Below are 24,709 nucleotides of genomic sequence, written 5' to 3'. Positions count from 1 at the left end.
TATCCCAAACTCCTTATCTATCCCTTCCCCCTAGGAACTGTGAGTTTGTTCTCTAAGTCTGTGCTGTCCCTTTTAATAATTATTTGGCCTTTATTAATTACAGATATGTAATTATTAATAAAAAGGACAGTACAGAGTCAGAGAATGAAGTTGAGTTCCATAGGCTTCCTTGGTGGCTCAGATGGTAAAGAATCTGCCTGCAATATAGAGGACCTGGGATCGATCCTTGGGTCGAGAAGTTTCCCTGGAGAAGGGATAGGCTACTCACTCCAGTATTCTTGGGCTTCCCCAGTGACTCAGGTAATAAAGAACCTGCCTGCAATGTGGGAGACCTGGGTTCAATTCCTGAGTCAGAAAGATCCCCTGGAGGAGGGCATGGCAACCCTCTCCAGTATACTTGCCTGGAGAATTCTATGCACAGAAGAGCCCAGCGGGCTACAGTCCATGGGGTCACAAAGAGTCAGACACGACTAAACACAACACAGCAAAACTTATGAAATGTGTCCTTTTACATATTATAATATACTTCAGTAATAAATTTTAGGAAGGAGAAAATCTCTTGATCACCAGTTTACAAATTTTTTTGATGTCCTAAAACATAATGAAGAACTTCCTGTTCAGAGGAAAACAAAACAAATTTTAGAATTGAGATCTAGAACAGACTTTGATGGTACCTTATACATTATACATAGTTGCTGAATAAATGTGTGTTGTTGAGCCAATATGCTTTATTCTGTTGTTGTGATTGCTTTAAAGCATAATGTTAACACTTCATAAGAAATATTCACATTAAAACTAGGCATGCCAAATCATGCTTTATAAAACTCAAAGATTTTCCCTTGGACCATTGAGTGGTGCCTAATATATCATTCTTTAAAACATGGAAGGCTGATAATGCCTGTTAAAATGCATATGTTCAGTTTCAAAGGACATTGCTAACTCCCTGCTTTATCTCTATTAGTACTTTCTATTTGGCTTCAGTCCTCCTTTTAAATGTTATTCATTGAATTTACCAAAGACAGTAATTTGTTTATCATTACAATGATGCATTGCCCTAACAGATTGGTAGCTTGATATTGTTGTGTTTTTTTTTTAACCACGAGGTATATGTCTTTTATAGTGAATGAATAATTTATTTCATTTAGGAAAATATTTATTTTAGCAAATAGATAGTCATTATTATTTTAGGATGAGAGAGATTAATTTTAAATGCTGCAGATTTTGTTCTAAATACATGGCTAAGTTTTTGAGTGAGGCCTGATGGCAAAAATAATATCTCATACATACAGAAAGTTTTTTAAAAATTTAAGGTTTATATACAAATAAAGCACCCAATCCCTGGAATACAATTTGATTGTCAGCTTTCAATTAAGGATTAGTTAAGGGTTTTTTGAAGTTTAGCAGACTCTGTGTAGGTGTGTCCTTGGATGGATTCCATCAAAGTCTCAAAATTGTGAAATGTTTGTGTTTTGATACTTTTTGTGGCTAACAGCACTAATCTGTTTTATATTTACAATATTTTATATGGAAATATTTTATGCCTCATTTAAAGACTAGCCATAGATAAAGGTGTTTATGTGTGTGTGTGTGTGTGTGTGTGTGTGTATGATATATATATAAGTACACACATATGTCAGAGAAGGCAATGGCACCCCACTCCAGTACTCTTGCCTGGAAAATCCCATGGATGGAGGAGCCTGGTGGGCTGCAGTCCATGGGGTCGCTAAGAGTCAGACACGTCTGACTGACTTCACTTTCACTTTTCACTTTCATGCATTGGAGAAGGAAATGGCAACCCACTCCAGTGTTCTTGCCTGGAGAATCCCAGGGACGGGGGAGCCTGGTGGCTGCCGTCTCTGGGGTCGCACAGAGTCGGACACGACTGAAGTGACGCAGCAGCAGCAGCAGCACACACATATGTATACAAAATTACAGTTTTGTCATATGGACCAAGTAAATGTTTTTACTGAATGTTTTGTTTTCAACCCTTATTTCAGCATTGCATAGAAAAACATTTTTTTTTAATTGGAGTATAATTGCTTCACAATGTTCTGTTGGTTTCTGCTGTACAACAACATGAATCAGCTATTGTTTTTATTGTTCAGTTGCTCAGTCGTGTCCAACTCTTTGTGACCCCATGAACTGCAGCTCGCCAGCCTTCCCTGTTGTTCGCTGTCTCCTAGAGTTTGCTCAAACTCATGTCCATTGAGTCGATGATGCCATCCAACCATCTCATCCTCTGTCCCCCCTTCTCCTGCTTTCAATCTTTCCCTTTCTTAATCTTTCCAATGAGTCGGCTCCTCACATCAGGTGTCTAAAGTATTGGACCTTCAGCATCAGTCCTTCCAATGAATAGAGTTGATTTCCTTCAGGATGGACTGGTTGGATCTCCTTGCAGTCCAAGGGACTCTAAAGAGTCTTCTCTAACACCACAGTTCGAAAGCATCAATTCGTCAGCACTCAGCCTACGTTATGGTCCAAGTCTCACATCCATACATGACAACTGGGAAAACCATAGCTTTGACTATCAGCTATATGTATACATATATCCCCTCCCTCTCAGACCTCCCTCCCAGCCCCTCCCCACCCACCCCTCTATGTCATCACAGAGCTGAGCTCCCTGTGCTATACAGCAACTCCCACTAGCTCTCTGTCTTATCAGTTCAGTTCAGTTGCTCAGTCGGGTCCGACTCTGCGACCCCATGAATCCCAGCACGCCAGGCCTCTCTGTCCATCACCAACTCCTGGAGTTCACCCAGACTCACGTCCATCAAGTCGGTGATGCCATCCAGCCATCTCATCCTCTGTCGTCCCCTTCTCCTCCTGCCCCCAATCCCTCCCAGCATCAGAGTCTTTTCCAATGAGTCAACTCTTCGCATGAGGTGGCCAAATTACTGGAATTTCAGCCCCAGCATCATTCCTTCCAAAGAAATCCCAGGGCTGATCTCCTTCAGAATGGACTGGTTGGATCTCCTTGCAGTCCAAGGGACTCTCAAGAGTCTTCTCCAACACCACAGTTCAAAAGCATCAATTCTTCGGCGCTCAGCCTTCTTCACAGTCCAACTCTCACATCCATACATGACCACTGGAAAAACCATAGCCTTGGCTAGATGGATCTTTGTTGGCAAAGTAATGTCTCTGCTTTTTAACATGCTATCTAGGTTGGTCAGAGCTTTCCTTCCAAGGAGTAAGCATCTTTTAATTTCATGGCTGCACTCACCGTCTGCAGTGATTTTGGAGCCTGGAAAAATAAAGAAGTAAATATACGTCAGTGCTACTCTCTTAATTCCCTTTCTCAAGTCCCACCCTTCCCTTCCCCCCACCCCATGTCTAAAATCTGTCACTACATCTGCATCTCTATTCCTGAAATTGAAAAAAGTATTTTCTGCCATATTTTATGTTCAAATATGCCATCTTTTATGTTCAAATATAATTTATGTATTTTCTTCAAATCTAACTTAAATGTGTTACCCTTTTAAATATCTTCTATTTCCCTGACTTGGAGGGGGCTCAGTTTTTTCCCCTTTTTTCATAGAACTCTAACTCCATTTTCCCCACAAGCATCTCTCTGATAAAGGCTCACAGGCCCTCTTTAGATGCAGCCCCAGTGAAAAGTCTTGAGTTTGTTTTGTATTATGAGAATGTCTTCTCTACCAATCCCAGGCGGCTCTAGAAGTCTTTGCTGAGGGAGGCTCTGGAAGGATGAGCTAGGTTTAAAAATCTAGTGGCACTTTAAAGACATGAAGCACCAGCATCTGAAAAAATACACCAGGGAAAGCAGAATAAATGAGGGTTGCAAGGAAGTAAAAGTCACAGAGGTTGAGACTTGGGCTACTGAGGTTTTCAAATGCAAACCTAGAAGTATTGGAACTCAGAGGATTTGGGAGATTTTTGCAGAAAGAAATGAAGAAAAATGAATTTGAAACAACTCATGACTGATGACTATTTTTTGAAAGCACATTATAAGGAATATATAAAAGAAAGGTGGTGTTGAATTATGTAAAAATTAGATTTTAGAAAGTACTGCTCTTTTAGTAACATGGAAACTTACATGACCATGTGTAAAATAGCCAACGGGAATTTGCTGTATGGCTCACGAAACTCGAACAGGGGTCTGTATCAACCTAGAGAGGTGGGATGGGGAGGGAGATGGGAGGGAGGTCCAAAAGGGAGGGGATATATGTACACCTATGACTGATTCATGTTGAGGTTTGACAGAAAACAGCAAAATTCTGTAAAGCATTTATTCTTCAATTAAAAAATAAATTAAAAATAATATTTATTAAAAACTACTACTCATTTATTTATTTTTTAAAGAAACTAAATCTTTATTGAATTTGTTACAATATTGCTTATTTTGTTTATGTCCTGGTTTCTTGGCCATAGGGCATATGGGATCCTAGCTCCCCGACCAGGGATCGAACGCACACCCTCTGCATTGGGAGGTGAAGTGTTAACCACTGGACCGGCAGGGAAGTCCCAGTACTACTCTTTTAGTAATAGAAATCAAGTCAATCAAGTTCAGCAGAGAAGCTGGCGTGTTTTTCAGTGCATCATAGATCAGAAACAATTTTAAAAAATAGGTTGGATAGCTGTACATGGTGTTCATCATGGTCATCTTATATAGGGTCCAAGCAACAGGCAATTTTCAAGTATTAGAGAATATCTAAATTAAATATAGACTAGCTCCTCATGTTGCATTTTATAATGATGATTAGTTAAAATGTGTAGGTATTTTGAAACATCACTTTAGAACTTAACCTGCTCTAACCTGTCTTCCATCTTGTCATGAGAAGACTCACTCCGTTCTTCATCTCCTCTTCCCACAACCATGTGGGACTTTTGGTTACAATTTATGATCAGTTCTTCCAATGACATGCATCTTAATGCTTGCTCTCTATCAATGTACAGGAAATGAAAGGAACTGCTTTCTCCAGGTTCAACACTTTGATATGTTTCCAAAGAAAATAGCACATTTTCAAGATCTCCTCTCAGAGTGATCCTTAGTGCTGTAGTTAAATGAAAACTATGATCACGATGCTTAGTAAAAACCAAGCAATAATAATAATACCTATAATGAAATTTACATACTTGATTTTTAAATTTACTTCTGTTTCTTGCTTCAGTTGTGTCCAACTCTTTGTGACCCCATGGACTGTAGCCCACCAGGCTCCTCTGTCCATGGTACTCTCTCTAGGCAAGAATACTGGAGTGGATTGCCATTTGCTTCTCCAGGGGATCTTCCTGACCCAGGGATCGAACATGCATCTCTTATGTCTCTTGCATTGGCAGGTGGTTTCTTTGCCACTAGCGGCACCTGGGAAGCCCCAATAATGAAATTTACATACTTGATATTTGATTTTTAAATTTGTTTCTGTTTCTCCTATGTTTTTTGTTTAAAAACTATACTTTGGCAGATCTTCCATTATCCCTCATCAAGGTCACCAATTGTTTCTGTATTATTTTGTCCCCTTTACTTTATCGTTCCCTCTCTCTGTAAGTGTATACGTATATGCATAGGTATGTATTATTTTCTGAACTTGGTTAAAGTGCTGTCTCCCAGAGTTCATAAATATAAAGTAACTGTATTTTTCTTTTAATTCATAAGTAATTTGTGGAGTGATGCATTGAAGCTATAGAAATATCCTCTCTTTCATCATGTTATATCCATTAATTTCATTTCTCATTGATGATATTCTAACTGCATTATTCCTTTACATCTATTAGTTAGCATTCTATTGTACTATGAGGAAGAGCTTTTCCTTCTCTTATTTGTTTATTTGCTCATTCATTATATTAATTTGCAAACATGGATTCTTATTTTCTTCAATGGGTTATAATCTTTTACTGTTATTGTTTATTTTAATGCTCAAATTTCCCCAGATTTGGCTTGTGTGAGTACCTTCTGGTTGGCTATTGTGTGCTTTAATGTGTTCTCATGATTTTTTAAGCATTTCATTATTCTGGGGGGCTCTTTGGTGGCTCAGCGATTAAAAAAAAAATCTGCCTGCCAATGCAGGAAACACGGGTTTGATCCCTGGGTCAGGAAGATCCCTTGGAGAAGCAAATGGCTAACCACTCCAATATTCTTGCCTGGGAAATCCCATGGACAGAGGAGCCTGATGGGCTACAGTCTATAGGGTCGCAAAGAGTCTGACATGACTTAGTGACTAAACAACAAGAATTATTTTTTGGCATAGTCTCAGTGCTGGTGTCAGCCAGTTTTCTAAGGAGTTATATTTCCTTTTAGTGGAAAAAAGTATTCAGAAACCAAGATCTAGGTGCTAGATGGTCCTGTTGCTGGAGAGCTATTTTCTTTTTCAGTGGCCTGAACTAGGAAAGACACACACACACACATTTACCTGACAACTTCAATTCCCTATAACAGTCTTCTCTTTCCATCTTTGTATCTCTCTTCTCAACAATGAAAAAGCTTTCACCTAATATCTTTAATATACTTATTTGTTCACACCTGAGATTCAAAGTAATTTCAGAATTGCTAACCCATGCCGTCTATGGGGTCACACAGTCGGACACTACTGAAGTGACTTAGCAGCAGCAGCAGCCAGTACAAAAAGAAAACCTACTAGTTCAGTATTTGTTTACAGTTCTTTATTGAGGCTATATTTACACACAGTGAAATGCTCAGTTATGAAGGGTATAGTTCGATAAGTTTGGATGAATGTATGTAATGATTCACCTATTCAATAAATAGGAGAGTTCCTTGATCCCGGAGAGTTTCCTTGTACCCACTTACAGTCAACCCACAATACTTCAGCTCAGTTCAGTTCAGTTCAGTTGCTCAGTCGGGTCTGACTCTTTGTGACCCCATGGACTGCAGCACACCAGGCCTCCCTGTCCATCAACAACTCCCAGAGCTTGCTCAAACTCATGTCCATCGAGTCGGTGATGCTATCCAACCATCTCATCCTATGTTGTCCCCTTCTCCCGCCTTCAATCTTTCCCAGCATCAGGGTCTTTTCCAATAAGTCAGTTCTTTATATCAGGTGACCAAAGTCGCACAATACTTCATTGGCAACTTAATTTTTTTTTCAGATTTTATTTATTTATTTTAATTCTGTCACCATACATTACTTTTACTTATTCCTTGCACATCCTAGAAATGGAATCATTTAGAATACACTCTGTTGTGCCTGACTTCTTTCAATTAACATAGCCTACTTGAGATTCATTATTGTTATTGTATATCCCTAGTTCACTGTTTTGTAATTACATACCTCCATTTCATGGATATGTCATAATTTGTTTTCCTTCTTGTTGGACATTTTGGTTTTATCTCAATTTTACCTATCATAGATAAGGTGTATAGATATTCTCGTTCAAATATACAGTATGTCTTTAGCTATTTTAGTGGCTGATCTAGAGATTACAGTATACATCTTTAAGTTATCACAGGCAAAATTCAAATAGTATTTTACTACTTCACAAGAAGTCTAAGGACCATACTACACCTTTGCAACTCCATTTACACCTACTAATGTTTTGTTGTCTTATATTTTTCTGATACTTCTATGAAACTCACAATTACTTTTTCTATTTTGATTTAAACACTCATAGGTCTATTAAATAAATTTAAGAAAAATGGCACGAAAAAGTTATCATTTGCATTTGCCCAGATATTAACCTCTGATGTTCTTTATTTCCTTTACATTTGGGTTTTTATAATATACTTTCTCTTTAGGTTGAAGAAATACTTTTAAGCAATTTTTAAAATAATTCAGGCCTTTTAAAAATTTTTTAAAAGAATGTTTTTTATTTCACCTTCATTTTAAAGGATATTTTCAGTATATACAAAATTCTGGAATAAAAATTATTTTTTTTCCTCCTAGGGCAATTTAAATATGACATCTAGCCTCCATTAATGAGAACTTAGTCATCATTCATATTAATTGTGCCCCTGTATGTGTAATGTTTTGGCTCCTTTTCTGTCTGCATTAAAATTTTCTGTTGATGTCTGGCTTTCAGAAGTTTGACTAGGCATGTTTTCCTTTGTATTATCCTGCTTTGGGTTTTCTGGGCCTGTTGAGTTTATAAGTGAATATCTCTTCACCATTTGGACCATTTTTAACTTTTTTTCTGCCTCATTCTCTCATAATATTCTTTTCTAAGATACTAATTGCATATATCTTAGACCATTTACTACTGTTCCACAAATCACTGAGTCTCTTTTGGTTTTTCAGTATATTTTCTTCCTGTTTACTTGACTAGGTGATTGCTATTGATCTAACTTCAAGTTTACGGAATCCTTCTTTGCTTTTCCAATCTCTTTTTAAGCCCATCCACTGAATTTTTCATTTAAGATATTGTTCTTTTCCCTTACAGACTTTCTATTTGGTCCTTTAAAAAGAAAGCAAACTTCAGTTTCTCTCCTGACATTTCTCATCAGTGTGTTCATTATGACCATAGTTTTTCTTTAAGTAAAGTATTTGAATGTATTTCTAATAGCTGATCTTTGCTTGCTAATTCCATTACCTGGGTCATTTCTGGGTTGATTTCTGTTGACTGCCTCTCTTCTTGAACACGAGTCACGTTTCCGTGTTTCACGTCTAAAAAATTTTGATTTGAACAGTAGACCTGTTCAGTCATGTCTGACTCTTTGTGACCTCATAGACTGTAGCCCGCCAGGTGCCTCTGTCCATGGGATTTCCCACACAAGAATACTGGAGTGGGTTGTCATTTCCTCCTCCAGGGGATCTTCCCAACCCAGAGATCAAATCTGCGTCTTTTGTGTTTCCTGGAAGCTAGTGCTAGCTGGAAAGCCTGTATTAGTAGACAGCATGGGTTATATGTTAGAGATGCTGAAAGGTGTTTTCTTTCCCAGAACAGTGTCAATTTTCTTGTAGCAGGCAGTTACCTTTGTTGGAGTCAAACCCTGTCTTGCCTGAAATGGACAGCAGCTAAAGTCTTTGTTCAATTAGTTTAGCCTTCCTCCTCGAGTCTCCCATGCACATGATAGTCTGAAGGTCAGCCAAGTATTTGAATGGCGTTTCCATGCAGATTTTGGGGCTCCCTTCTATTTGACTTTCTTTTCTGGAAATTTTCTCTTTAATTTCCAGCATCCAGGCAGCCTCAAACTTTTTGTCTAGTGACTCCTCAAGCCAGTTAAGACTATTTTGCATTGTACAGACTGAAAAGTGCCTTTAGGTAGAAAGGTGCTTAATTGTTCACAAAGTGAGATGTGAGAGTCCCTTGTTTCAAGATCCAAACTATCATCACTTTCTGCCTGGTGCATACTTGCTCTCCCTATGATCCTTTAAAAGGGAGTATTTGCAATGCTAATGGAAAAAATAGAGGTGGTGAGATTAGTATCTGTTACCTTATATGCTAATCAAATGAAGTTTGTGATAAAGTCTCCAAGACACTGAAAATGATATTCGAACTTAGAAAATCAAACTGTGAGTTATCTGTGGCAGTAAATCAGAGGCTGTCATTACAGGTGAAATTTTAGGTTCGAAAAATACAAAATTAATATTCTGTTATTCTGTTTATTTTTAAAGATGGAAATTATTATGTACATGAGATTAGTACCTGCAATTGTGTACATCTGAACACATTTCAGTTGTACTGATTGAACTATTAAATTAACAACAGAGATCGGTAATCTTTATCATTTTTTGAACTGTTTCTGCTGAATATAAATTGTACACAATATTTAATAATTATCTATAGTACTTGCTGTGTCCAAACAAAAATACAAATCACATTTCTCCAGCGATATGGTTTACATCTAATTCAAATTGATGTGTCAAGTAGCACAACACATATATCAGGAACAGGTAAAGCTCAGAGATTCATGGCATGTATGGCAAAGCCAATACAGTATTATAAAGTAAAATAAAGTAAAAATAAAAATTAAAAAAACAAAGAAACATATTTTATTCCTTTAATTGACATGGATAAAGGGAGAAACATTCAGATTTATTCATTATTTATTACATATCTGAGAGGCATTTGAAAACTTACCATCAAATTTAACCTCAGAGCCCCTGCCTTTTATTATCATTTTTTTCTAATTAGAACGCCGAGTCATGACTAGAAAAGTGAAACAAAATTGGCAAGATCCAAGTTGTGGTTCAAATATAGTTGTATTAATTCACATAATCATTTACCAAACACAGTTATTGGGAGACTTTACGCTTGTAAATACTCTGTATTAGTCAGCAGATGGCATGCATTGTACATTAACCATTCCACCCTGTTATCGCACGTACTACAGAAGAGAAAGCATCTGGTTTTCTCAAAAAGACACATTATTCCCTCATTTGCAGTTCAGTGTTAATTTGTGAACTATTTACTGATAATCAAAGAAGGTGATATTTCATCTTCATTTAGTTTGTGTAGCAGATTCAGTCGAGTCTAAGATGGGGTAAAAATACACGAGCAGTTCCGTAGCAAGCTTCAGCATCTAGAAAAAAACAATCCTGAGCAGTTGTTTTCCTGCTTTGGCTGGAGGCTTGCACAGGAGGAAGAAGCCTTTTGGATGCAGTTTCTGAGTGCCTTCCATGAATTTCAGAAATATAAAAACCATTCCCTGCTGTGTATGAATAACCACATAAATTCAAAATCCAGGAAACAAGTAAATCCACAAAAACAGACAACTAAATTTACTTCTAAGTCCTCTACTTAAGCTAACACTAGAATAGCCTAATTGGAAAATCTCTGTGTACAAAAGTACGCACGTGTTTACAGGCTTCCCTTTGAGTGGTTTCAAAGAAGAATTTGGCTGGTAATGCTCTAACCTAGCATATTTCTTGTTGAACTGATAACCATCTGTCAGCCTGGCCTGATGCCAATTCCCCAGGCATTGGGTCACTCTTTGCAGGGTCTGAATTGTGTCTGTTTAAGTTATCTCCAGGGAGATAAAGTCCACAATATATAAGAGATTGAACAAGGAAACAGAAACAGGAAGTGCACACTCCTCACCAGGCAAAATGGAGAGAACAGACATTTGCCTCTCTTCGTACTAGTTTTTTTCTGTGTTAAATATAGAATGACTCTTTCAGGTTGGGATTGATGCCCTTTTAACCTTGAACTTGCTTGAAGTCCTGTTATATTGGGGAAACCTGAATAACTACATAATGTTGAAGTCCCTTATTCCTAAAGATAGATACTAATAAAGAACCATTGAGAAGGGAGTCAAAACCAAAAGTAAAATGAAACTTAACATTTTTCTTTAGATTACAGAAAAAAATTGAAATATATTCTCCTGAGGAAATAGCACATCTCTCTCTCTTAGTAATTGTAACCCTTAGCAGTTTAGATCTGTGTTTCATTTGAAGAGATATTTCCATTTTCAAAGAAGTGTAAGGTATTTCAAATGCAAATCATTACTTTGGTGCTAAAGGACTTTGGGGTTTGATTTATTCAGTGTCTGTGTTTAGAGCTGTAGATCAAGGACATTAATGAAAATGTTACTTATTCAACTTTTTGATAGGCTTCAGAAGACTTTAGAAATGTTAAATGATCAGCCGAGGAGAAAAAGTGTCTTGATTTTACTGTGTAGGTAGGAGCCTGGCTCTGCACGTGGGAGTTCTGAGTGGGACTCACTGCTGGCTTCCAAATAAGCTAAAAGTAGCTCAGTGGTGGCTGTTAGTGATAGATGACTGTATTTTGTTGCCCATTTCTTCCATACTGTGGACTGCAGGGAGCATTTTGTTGGGATGTGTATTCCTCTTTTATCAATTTCTTAAGGAAAACTGGGGAATATAGAGATGAGACGATACATATGAAATGGGCAAAACTGTAGCTGTTCCGCATACTTAAAAGAACTGGGAGAAGTCTGTGTTGTACAGTGAGATCTCTACACTGCAGGGTTATGTCCTGAGTCTTTCTTTGGTGATCGGCTTGCATTCCAAGTTTCCTCTGGCCTAAGGCTGCACTGATTCAACAGCTTGAGAAGAAAATATGTCCGTATTTTGAACGAATTTGTCCCATACAGGTGCCTTGAGGTTACTGGCTCTTTGAGGAAAACCTGTTTTCACTGGCAAGTAAACTGACATGGGGAAAAAAAAAGGCACCATTTCCCTTTCTGAATGACAGGAAATGGATGCCATAAGCGATGTGAGTCTGCTTCATTGTAATGACAAGAGATATAAAAATCAGATTGTCACTCGTGCTTGGTGGATGGAGGTGACCTGAGGCCACAGGCGGTCATTAGACCCGGAGGTGCCTCATATTCCAGGCTTTGGCATCAGGCCACGTTATACTCTGAAGCCAGCTGGCTGGCCATTAGGGAAAACCAGGGCAACTTCAGCTAATTAGGGGTTAAAATATGGCTGTGTAAAAAATGCAGAAAAACACAGCAGTGTCTTTTCTAACTAAATATAATCTTTCTGATGATTAGAGAATCAACAAATACCAGAGGCATGAACTCACTCCTCATTTCTCACATTCTCCCTTATCTCCACTGGCCTTCGTACCCCCACCTGCTCAGCAAGGCACGAGGCAGCATATAATCATGTCACTCTTGTCACCAAGTCTCCTTCTCAATGAAATTCAGGTGTCTAAATAGAAAGGAGTGATGGCAGATTTTTCCCCTTCTTTCAGCAGAAAGCCAAGGAAATGCTTTCAGAAGATGAAAACTACACTTTTGTGTCATCACAAATCATCTGTATAACACTTGGTGCACAAATATTGAACCTCTTTGTGTCAGCTGTTTATTGCTTGGGTTAGGACAGGAATACATTTCCTATGTCAATACTTGATTAGGTGAAAAATTCCCTGCAAGTAGAAGCTGCGTTACTTGTGCAGAAATGGGCTGTACTGAAGACAAAACAGAAGCCCTTGTGAGATAATTAATATTATTTGTTTGAGAAGAATTGGTATTTCAAAGCAAAATGATATTAACAGACTTGAAGTTCATATTTAATAGGCTTTCCAAAAACTTCAAATCTTTTAAATTATCACTTAGACAATAGGCCTGTGACAAATGAGGATCAAGAAATATTAACAGATAAAACAACAAATGTTACAATAAAATTAATGCTCACCTACTGTGCATGCTGTGAAACTCTGTCTGAACTATCCCAATCATGTAACTTATTCCCATTTTAGAGATGATTAACCCAAAAGCAGAATCTGATACAAATTTAGGAATCCCGAGTTTGACCCGAGGTACTGCCTTTAGTATCAAGACCAGGTATATGTTCTTCCATATTTATGTCTGTCTTTACCATGCAGCCTTTGCTAGTATCCTAAATCCAATTTATGTGTTTATATGATTTAAAAGTTGAGGTCAGTGTGCAGCCTTGATTGAATTTTCCATCTCTGTGATCAGTGTCATTGCTTAATTTACTGCTAGAGCTGGTAAAATATCTACCAGGACATCTGCTGGAATGTTGCCATTGGAATGTACTAGTATTGTTTCCAACTGCTCAGAAAAATATATTGTTCGCTTTACTCTGGAACCATAAGGCAATGGAGTGAGTTTATTTAAACATAAATAAAACTGCCATACTGCATTCTGCATTTGATCTTAAGAAGGCTGGCAGGTGACAGCATCTTGACAATAAGCGAATTAGTATTGATGGGTGACAGTCTTTGAAATATGGAGACTTTTACTGAATTTTTTACTTAAAACCAATAAAATGCACACCATTAAAAACTGATAATTAGGTCATACAAACTTCAAATACCATAATTTCCATCCTATTTTCACAGCTCTGCCTGCCGGGCTGACATCTGTTCCACATCGGAACACCTACACTCTGAAGTGATATGTCACAGAAGACCCGTGGCATATTAAGAAATGAGTAATGAAAACCTTTAGAGTGTGTGGGAAGTTTTGGATCACTGACCTGGAGGGCCAGATATAGTATAGGGGTGTGGAGCTTCCTTTAAATTAAAGGATCCGTAAAGTGTTAGAATTTGCAAGAATGTCTTCATAGTGACATTCTTCTTCCCTCTTGGATTAGTTGAGTTCAGGTAGAGACAGACTTTAAAATTACCAAGGTGGTCTCTACATAAAAAACAAAGGTCAATATGAAGTGTGCTTTAGCTTGGCATTCACATTCTCCTATCTTTTGCTAATGTTATTGTTAGCAGGAAGAGCATAATGCAGGGGTCCCCAGCCTCTGGGATCTAATGTCTGACGGTCTGAGGTGGATCTGATGTCATAATAATAGACATAAAGTGCACAATAAATGTAATGTGCTTGAATCATCCTGAAACCACCCCCCAACCCCCATCCATGGAAAAATTGTCTTCCACGAAACCCATCCTGGGTGCCAGAAAGGTTGGGGGCCTCTGGCATAATATACCCACTTAAAAAGTGGTAGGTTTTTAGGCACCAGATTTTCTTTCTGTTCTACCATATTTATACCATTTATTTTTTCCAAACCTAACAAGGACAGTCTTGCTGCCTTCTCTGTCGTGCTGCTCCCATTTGTCTGACGTGCCCCACCCACTGTCCCACTCCCTCCTCCTTTCCATCTGTTAAAATGTCCCCAATCTTCAAAAGCCATTTCTCCTAAAGAGCCTTTGCAGATGTCTGCACAGGCTATGTATGTTCACTTTTTCCTACTTTGATCTCTCATATGGACAAATTACCTGTATAACTATATAATGACACATCCTAGTATTTTTGTGTTTGGCACTATAGTTCCTAGATTCTATGATCTCTTTATCTCTTTTTTGTCCTGAAAATTAAGGTGATTTTCTTTTTCTTATGTTTTCTGGCACCTTCCTTATTTTTCTATTGAAAAAAAAAAGTCTCAAAAAGTTCCATTTGCGGGGTTTGCTAGTTCTTTCTGTGCTCTGGGAATTGTTTATGTATCCTGTGTGAATTGAACTCGTTCTCTCTTATCTTGTCACCTCTTGTGTACTTCAAATATCTCTGGACCATGTTTGTTTTATTCTTTTTAGTTTGAAGATCATGGTCCTTGATAGCAAAGATTCAATCAAAATAAATGTTGAGAGGTTCTGCATTCTCAGATAAAACCACTGACTTCCAGACACCATGCTTTTTTCTGGATTCATGGAGTCCTCTTTCTTGCCCCAGGTATTATAAGTTGAACAAATTTTGAGCTTTAACTTTCCTAGATAGCTTTTATCCTTTAGGATGAACCTTCTGTTTATAATCTCCAGCCAACTCATCACAGTGCCTTTTACCCTGAATTTTCTAGAAACTGTATTCTCATGTCCTATAGCCCATTTCCCAGGTGGTGCTAGTGGCCAATGCAGGAGATGTAAGAGACTCAGGTTCAATCCCTGGGTTGGGAAGATCAGCTGGAGGAGGGCATGGCAACCTACTCCAGTATTCTTGCCTAGAGAATCCCATGGACAGAAGAGCATGGTGGGCTACAGTCCAGAGAGTCAGACACGACAGCAGTGACTTAGCACACAGCACACATAGCCCATTTCAGGCTCAGTACATTCCTTTAATTTCAGTTGGAAATTTTCATCTGACCCATCACTTTCTCCCAGAGTTTTATCTCTTCTACTTCACCCTCAATTTTCTAGTGGATGGAAATGAGCATGTTTGCATGCTATCCCTTCAATTGACAGAGCAATGGAATTATCAACACTGAAAGTCATGAATTTACTGTATAATCTCCACTTAACGGAATGTGACTTCTAGCAGATGACCAGATGCTGCTGCTGTGTTGTGTCTCTTGACAGTTTCAAAACGGGCATTAATGAGAGACTGTCTTTGTTCCCACTTGGAGGTCAAGGGAAATCACATTAAGGATTAGATTTCAGTCCGTTCCTTCTCTTCAGGAATCCTCTCCGTTCCCGTCAGGTCTGGTCTCCTCTGCCTTGTCTACTTTTTTTCTCTGCACTAAATGTTTCCCCGGCCTAAAACTTACTCAGAAACTATCACATCTGGAGCACATGTCCCATGATAAGCAGTGTCCAACTTCTCTCCTTCCTTCTCAACCAAGCTTCCTCATGAAATATGTTATATTTACTGTCTTTGCAGTTTCTCAGTTATTAATTTGTTCCTCACTCAAAGAAGAGTGGCTTTTGTTCTTAGGTTTCTTAGAAATATGTCCAACACATCACTGAATCCAATGACTTTTCTACTGTTTCCTCTTTAAAAGTTTCCTACTCAGATTTCTATGAGAGTACTCATCTTGGTTTTCTTTGTATATATCTGCCAGTGACTGTATTTCCCAATGTGAGTTTCTTTTCTTCTGAGTGGAGAAGGAAATGGCAACCCACTCCAGTATTCTTGCCTGGAAAATCCCATGAACAGAGAAGCCTGGTAGGCTACAGTCCATGGGGTCGCAAAGAGTCGGTCACGACTTCACTTTCACTTTCAAGCTCAATTTTAAGTATCCCTACAGCCAAATCCTATCTTGTAGATACTGCCTAAATCCTCTGTATTCATCCTGTGTTTTTTCCCTGGGTTACTTCCCCCTGACACATGGCTTCAGCTCCTTCCTAAATGCTGTTGAATTCCTCATGAATCTTCTAATCTAGAATTCATCCCTGAGCTCCACATACCCATGGCCACTGTCTATTGGCTTTGCCACTTCCAGAGGCTCCACAAATTGCTAAAGACAGAATCCGAAGAGTTTGGTTACTCACTGCCCTGAAGGTCCCCTTTCCCAGTCATACCTCTTGACCGTCATGCTGTCTAGTTTTAGATCTTTGCCTAGATCTTTGTCTCCCCTCAGGCCAAATCCTAATTTTATTTCTCTTTTGAAGATACTTGTGTTGCCTTTAAATGGGAACCAGGTGCCTTCTGATAGCGTGGAGGCCATGGTGGTACATGGAACAGTCGAGGATGGAGAGCATATAATATTGAATCGATGCTTATAAAAATAATTACTTTTCCAGATACTGGTTATTACCTAATACTAAGTATTTCCCTTCCCTTGTCTCTTGTAGCTATGTAGTAGATTTAAATAATTATGCTGAGGTTACAGCCAAAACTGGCAGTTAGCTTTAGTCACTATCTATCACATATGTAATAGGGAATTATTTAATTCTTTCAACAACCATGAAACAGAAGGTAAGATCATTGTTATAAAGATTACCCCCCACACACACCATAAAAAAAAAACAAAGAAAAGAAAATAGATTCAGAAAGGTCAGTTAGCTTTCCTAAAGACAAACAGGATTCAGCCATGGGTGTACATGGGTGTACATGTACACCCATGGCTGATTCACGTCTATGTATGGCAAAACCCACCACAATACTGTAAAGTGATTAGCCTCCAATTAAAATAAGTAAATTAATTTTTTTTTAAAAAGACAAAATACATAGGATTCAAACCTAGGTATTTGGGTTCCAGTGTTGAACCTTCTTTCCTTTTGAGCACAGAGCTTATTTATAGGTTTTGACCACAAAAAATATCTTGTAGGTAACTCTTTTTTGTTAATGGATTCAACTATTTGCATAATTATGATATACACAGTCATTAATCTAAAAATTTTTAAAGACTCTACATTCTCAGACAACTGTCATTATCTGTGATTATGCTCAGAATCACCTAGTGGTATAAACTACAGAGTAACTGTACTTTGAGCTCTGTGATGCAATAATCTTTAAGGAGATGGTCCCCCGCATAAAGCTTTTGTTTGAGGATGTGTTTGATTTACTCTGGGAAGGTTAATGATTTTTTCACTGTAACTGCACAAGAGTGTTACCTGAGATCGACTGTAATTAAATGCTGACAGAAATGGATCTCTGGAATCCTTTTCAGATTATCAGATATCTCAAACATTTTGGGAAATCAGAAGTTTCTTAAAGAGGGACAAGACAATCATTTGGAGAAAAGACAGAAATTAAAACAGCATTTTAAAATGTAGTTTGAAAAAATTCAGAGTAAAAATACCCCACATATTTTGAAAACAGACACAGTGACTTTGTACTCAACATTTCACTGAAACAGAATAGTTAAGCAGATATTATAATTTGAAACCGAAAAGGATGGTTTTCTTTATTTTTGTGGCAGACAATTACTGTGTGTGTATTCTCCTTAACACTTAGAGCCAGTTAATGATTAATAGTGTCAATCATTGCAGTGAATAGTTCAGTTTATGTCTAAAATCAAATAGTGATTGTGAAATAAATTGCAGCTTGGTGAAGAGGGAGTATTTCCTGCTGCTTCAGGGGAGCTGGTATGGTTATTTCTCTACCAAAGATTTTAGCATCCCACAAATTGAATTAGAGTCGTGTTTGACCTGCTATGAAGGAAAGATGCTCTTGATGGCAGTAGAATTCTTGTCATAGACTTTCCAAGTGCATGGCATTGTCTCAGTTCAGCTTTTTATAGTATATACCTCTGCCGTGTGGGCAGCCTAGCCAAACAGCACCTATAAGCTGAGCCCGTGTTAGGAGAGCATCTAGATTTAAGCTGAAGCCTAGAACAGTAACAATTGATAAACTTCAGTTGTACAAAGCTGAGTCAGTATATCTGTACTTTAATAATGTTGACAGGGTGGCATTCGCATTTCTATTTCTGGGTGTACTCACTCCAGGCCCACCCTCACACATGGAATTCCTCTAAATAAACTCAATGCTGGTAATCATCTGACTCATTAGCAAGTGTTTCTTCCTGCCTGAACCTAAGTGGGTGCAATGGACGATGGATTACTCTTTAAATCCCATGGAGTACACATCTGCTCTCTTTGCTTTCAGATTTCTTTTTGATGTCAGTAGCATAATTAAAAATAAAAATGTACAGCTTTGTCAGTAGAGACAAGCTGGTTAATATCCCTGAAATATAACCATCCAATAGTTAATAACCATGCTAGTGAAATATTTAGATATTTATGGAGAATTTATGCTTTACATAGAAGGAAGAACATCTACCGAGAAACTCAGAAAAGTTCCTTAAATTTTGATCTTTCCTCTCTGCCTGGAATGCATCCTCCCCTTTTTACTGCTTATTCATCACTTTGTCAAGACACCTCTTGACCCAGGCCACAGTTATGTATCTCTCCTCTGAACTTGAAGTTTTGTAAATATGCCACCTGTGTGGTAGTTGTTTAAATAAATATAGCCGTATATGATTATATTGCTTTTCATTTTTATAAAATAGTAGGTTATAGAAATTCTCAGTTATTTGGGTTAAATCCCCAACTAAATTAAGATTTCATGGAAGGTGAGAATCTGTGTTTTGTTATTCTTATCCATAGCATTGAATTCTTCACATGGTTCATCCTCAAGGGTTCTTTGGAAATTTATTTATGTTTTAAAAACCATAATATATTATATTTGAATTGAATGACATCCTAATATCAATTACCAAAATATTAGATAGATAGGATTACTAAATGATGCCCTTTATTTTCATTATATCAGTGACTGACTTCCTTACCCTGACTCTCATCCCCACATGAGTCTGTACACCCTCAGTCTGTCCCCATGTCCCAAAACCCACCTCCCCCAATCCTTTCCACTGATCTCCAGAACTCCTGTTATTCTTGAACCAGAAAAAAATCCCATATGTCATAACTCCATATAGCCTAATTCTCTATTTTTTAATTAGTTTTTATTGGAGTATAGTTCATTTACAATGTTGTGTTAGTTTCTGCTGAACAGCAAAGTGAATCATTTATACTAATTTTCTTTCCAAAACCGTCCATTTACCTTCTTACTCTATCCCAAGCCTGAGTTTCCACTGAGAAAATACTTCCTCTGCAGCTTCCTTCCTTACTACTCCATTATTTCATAACCCCCCCCCCCACCTGCTTGTGCCATGGTCCTAGAGATGGGGACCCTCCTTGTTCCTTACCAGCACTTCCAGGCTACCCTTCTGCCAACTTCCCCTCCCCCCACACGTGTTCCTCACAATCTCTAGTTGCTTTGGCCTCAAACTTGAGAGGGAGTTTTGATTTTTCGGTCTTTCTCTCCCAACTCCTCAGCAAATACTTTTTGTTCTACTTTCGAAATATGTCCAGAATTCAACCTTTTCCCACCCTTCCATGGCTGCCATCCTGGTCTAGTCATCATTGTCACTCGCTTTGATTGTTACATTTTCAGAAATGGCCTCTCTGCTAAGTTCTCTATCCACAGATGACTATGACTCAACAGGCCAGAGTCATACTTCTAAAACGTGTCCATCCTTTTCAGTTATGTCACTTATTGTCTCCTTATCCTCCAGTGGCTTTGCCATTTCATTCAGAGCTAAATATGGACCTCTTCCAGTGGCTGAAGGCTTGCTCTTGATCTAGTCTGCTGCTGCCTGTTACTGTTGTACTAGTACCAACCTTGCTGCCCCCGCTTCTCCCACTGGCATCCTTGCTGTTACTGGAACACATCATGCAGGGAGTTTGTCCTGCATTTCCCTCTGCCTGGAACAGCCAGCCAGCTCATGGCTTTCTGCTGCACTTCTTGCAGTCACTGTTAAACTCACCTCATCAGTCAGGGTTTTGCTGATCACCTTCGATGAAGTAATAGTCGCCTTCACTAGCATTCTTTAGCCAGTGCATCCTAATGTAGGTATCTCCCTAGCTAGCATTTATCACATTTGACACATCATATATTTATTGTTTTGTCATTTCCACCAGAAAGGAGTCCAACGAGTCCCTGACATATAATAAACATTCAGTAAATACTGTGATTAAGTGAAAAGTATATTCAACTCTGTTATTTATTTTTTTTTAGCTAAGCACATTGTGGCCTATGTCCATTTTAATGAGCTAGTTATATTTGTATAGAATTTGCTTCTGAATTGATCTTGGAACTTCAGAAACTTACTAGTCAGAACTCTCTAGCTTCACTTTGTCAAAGTAAGTGTGATTTTTTTTAAATGGAGAAATTTCAGTTGGAAATTCACTTGATATATCTACTTCCAAATAAAGCATATGTAGAGTATAAATCTCCCAATTGTTTTATCAGACCCTAATGCTAGCAAAACAGTTTAGAGCATCTCAATATATGTATGTCTATTTCATTATGTTTTATATACACATATAATAATATATGCATTTTGGAAAAACACCAAAATAGACATGGAAAAGAAGATAATTATTGAGTTAACATTTAACATTATTTTCTCATTAATATACATAAAAAGCTTTTCACTTCCAATTATTAAGATTTGTTTTCATGTTCTAGATGCTTAGTTTTTTAGAGTCTTACAATGTTTTATGGCTTGAAAGATGGTCAAAGGTCAAACTCATTTTTCTAATAGTATTCTCCAGGATTTGTATTTTTTAAACTTTGAGCAGAAATAATTAGGTTGACATTGTTTTCCTTCCTGTCCCAGCTGAGAAATCCTTATTAGAAGTGCTAGTGCACTCTCTATTCTCTTGTGCTTGAATTTTTCATAGTATCTTTACTCTAATGTTACTTTTCAGAAATCTTATTAGGTCACATCCATTTTCAAAGGGTTTGATTGGTTAAAACTAGACAAATAATCAAAGAATCTTAACTAGGCATACAAAGTCTACAAATCATCTCATGATGCTATAGATGGATGGAGATGGGGGTTGGGGCATAGGGCCTATAAACCCTCTCATGGAACTCTAAACATTGCCCTCAAAGTAGTTCATATACCAACTATGACATGTGACCAATATGGGGTAGACAAAGTTATTCATCTTAATGTAAAAATGTCAATAAATCTTCATTTCTCTTTTATTTTTACAATTAAATAGCAATATATAAGCTGCATTTTCACAAAGTGACTATCGTGCAAACCTCTTGGATTAAACACAATGTACCCTGGAGAACAAAAGTATAATTTCACATGGTTGAATTAAGGTGTTGTGTGACAATCCAAGCGAAGCAAGCTATTTGAGCAGCTATTTAACAAAAATATAACTTAGAAAAAATCATTATATATCAATGTGTGCCTAATTGTTGTGTAATTAAAATGCCACAAAGAGTAAGATGTCTGGGATGGGACTGTAAAAATATAGCCAACACTTTGGAGGTGGGGATGAGGTATATTCTGGGCATGGGGAAGGGAGCGGTAAATGTCATTCATCAAACAACTGAACTAATTCATATCTTTTGTTCTTTGAAAATGATATTAACTGATGTTCACTAATACTTAGGGGCTCTGCACTGATCCTTTCTAAGATTTTGAAGTCTTTCCTATGTGTGCAACTCAGAATTGAACACAAATAAAACATCCTTAAGGTGATTCACTGCTGCTGATAGCAGATTCTGCTCATATTCAAGTATAACAGGAAATATATATCTCTATTAACATTTTTATGTTTCTAAAAACATTTCCTGTTGCCTTGTAAAGCATTACAAACACATTTGACTTTCAAACCACGATGATAATGATAAACACAGTGTTATGGATTGAATTGTGCCCCACCACAAATCGATATGTTGAAGTCCTAACCTCTAGTGCCTCACACTGTGACCTAATTTAGGGATATGGTCTCTACAAAGATTCTTGTCGTTACGTTGCTAAGTTATGTCTTACTCTGAGCCCATGGACTGCAGCATGCCAGGCTTTCCTGTCCTTTACTATCTCCTGGAGCTTACTCAAATTCATGTCCATTGAGTCAGTGATGCTATCTAACCATCTCATCCTCTGTCTCTCCCTTCTCCTGCTCCCCTCCATCTTTCCCAACATCAGGGTCTTTTCAAATGAGCTGGCTCTTCACATCAGGTGGCCAAAGTATTAGACCTTCAGCTTTAGTCCTTCCAATGAATACTCAGGGTTGATTTCCTTTAGGATTGACTGGAGTTTTATCTTCCTGCAGTCAGGGACTCTCAAGAGTTTTTTCTAGCACCACAATTCAAAAGCATCAGTTCTTCAGCACTCAGCCTTCTTTATGGTCCAACTCTCACATCTGTACCTGAGTACTAGAAAAAAATGCTGGGCTGGATGAAGTACAAACTGGAATCAGGATTGCCAGGAGAAATTTCAATAACCTCAGATACGCAGATGACACCACCCTTATGGCAGAAAGCAAAGAACTAAAGAGCCTCTTGATGAAAGTAAAAGAGGAGAGTGAAAAAACTGTCTTAAAATTCAACATTCAAAAATCGAAGATCCTGGCAACCGGTCCCATCACTTCACGGCAAATAGATGGGGAAACAATGGAAAAAGTGAGAGACTTTATTTTCTCGGGCTCCAAAATCACTGCAGATGGTGACTGCAGCCATGAAATTAAAAGACGCTTACTCCTTGGAAGAAAAACTATGACCAACCTAGACAGCATGTTAAAAAGCAGAGACATTACTTTACTGACAAAGGTCCATCTAGTCACAGCTATTGTTTTCCCAGTAGTCATGTATGGATGTGAGAACTGGACCATAAAGCAAGCTGAGTGCCAAAGAATTAATGCTTTTGAACTGTGGTGTTGGAGAAGACTCTTGAGAGTCCCTTAGACTGCAAGGAGATCCAACCAGTCCATCCTAAAGGAAATCAGTCCTGAATTTTCATTGGAAGGACTGATGCTGAAGCTGAAACTCCAATACTTTGTCCACCTGATGCAAAGAGCTGATTCATTGGAAAAGATCCTGATGCAGGGAAAGATTGAAGGCAGGAGGAGAAGGGGCCAACAGAGAATGAGATAGTTGGATGGCATCCCCAACTCGATGGACATGAGTTTGAGCAAGCTCAGGGAGTTGGTGATGGACAGAGAAGCTTGGCATGCTTGCAGTCCTGGCGTGCTTGCAGTCCTGGCGTGCTTGCAGTCCTAGCGTGCTCAGTCGGACATGACTGAGCAACTGAACTGAACTGAACTGGAAAAAAAGCAGCTTTGACTATACACACCTTTGCTGGCAAAGTGATGTCTCTGCTTTTTCATATGCTGTCTAGGTTTCTCATAGGTTTTCTTCTAAGTAGCAAGCATCTTTTAATTTTATGGCTGCAGTCATCGTACACAGTGATTTTGCATCCCAAGAAAAGAAAATCAGCCACAGCTTCCACTTTTTCCCCTTCTGTTTTTTCCCTCTATTTCTTTGCATTGTTCAATTAAGAAGGGTTTCTTACCTCTCCTTGCTATTCATTCTTTGGAACTCTGTATTCAGTTTGGTATATGTTTCCCTTTCTCCTTTCCCTTCCCTTCTTTTCTCAGCTATTTGTAAGGCCTCCTCAGACAACCATTTTGCCTTCTTGCGTTTCTTTTTCTTGGGGATGGTTTTGATCATTGCCTCCTGTACAGTGTTATGAACCTCCCTCCATAGTTCTTCAGGCATTCTGTCTATTAGATTAAATCCTTTCAATCTATTTGTCATCTCCACTGTATAATTGTAAGGGATTTGATTTAGGTCATACCTGAATGGTCTAGTGGTTTTCCCTACTTTCTGAAATTTAAGTCTGAATTTTGCAATAAGGAGTTCGTGATCTGAGCCAGTCAGCACCCAGTCTTGTTTTTGTTGACTGTATAGAGCTTCTCCATCTTTGGATGCAAAGAATATAATCAATCTGATTTTGGTGTTGACCATCTGGTGATGTCCATGTGTACAGTCTTCTCTTGTGCTGTTGGAAAAGGGTTTTTTCTATGACTAGTGTGTTCTCTTGTCAAAACTCTGTTAGGCTTTGCCCTGCTTCATTGTGTACTCCAAGGGCAAACTTGCCTGTTACTCCAGGTATCTCTTGACTTCCTACTTGTGCATTCTAATCCCCTATGATGAAAAGGACATCTGTTTTTTGGTGTTAGTTCTAGAAGGTCTTGTAGGTCATCATAGAACTTGCCAACTTGAGCTTCTTCAGCCTCACCGGTTGGGACATAGACTTGGATTACTGTGATGTTGAATGGTTTGCCTTGGAAATAAACTGAGATCATTCTGTTGTTTTTGAGAGTGCACCCACGTATT

The sequence above is a fragment of the Capricornis sumatraensis genome, chromosome X (assembly GCF_032405125.1).
Source record: "Capricornis sumatraensis isolate serow.1 chromosome X, serow.2, whole genome shotgun sequence".
Lineage (NCBI taxonomy): Eukaryota > Metazoa > Chordata > Mammalia > Artiodactyla > Bovidae > Capricornis > Capricornis sumatraensis.
The sequence above is the reverse complement of the archived record's forward strand: the minus strand, read 5'-3'. Positions refer to the sequence as shown.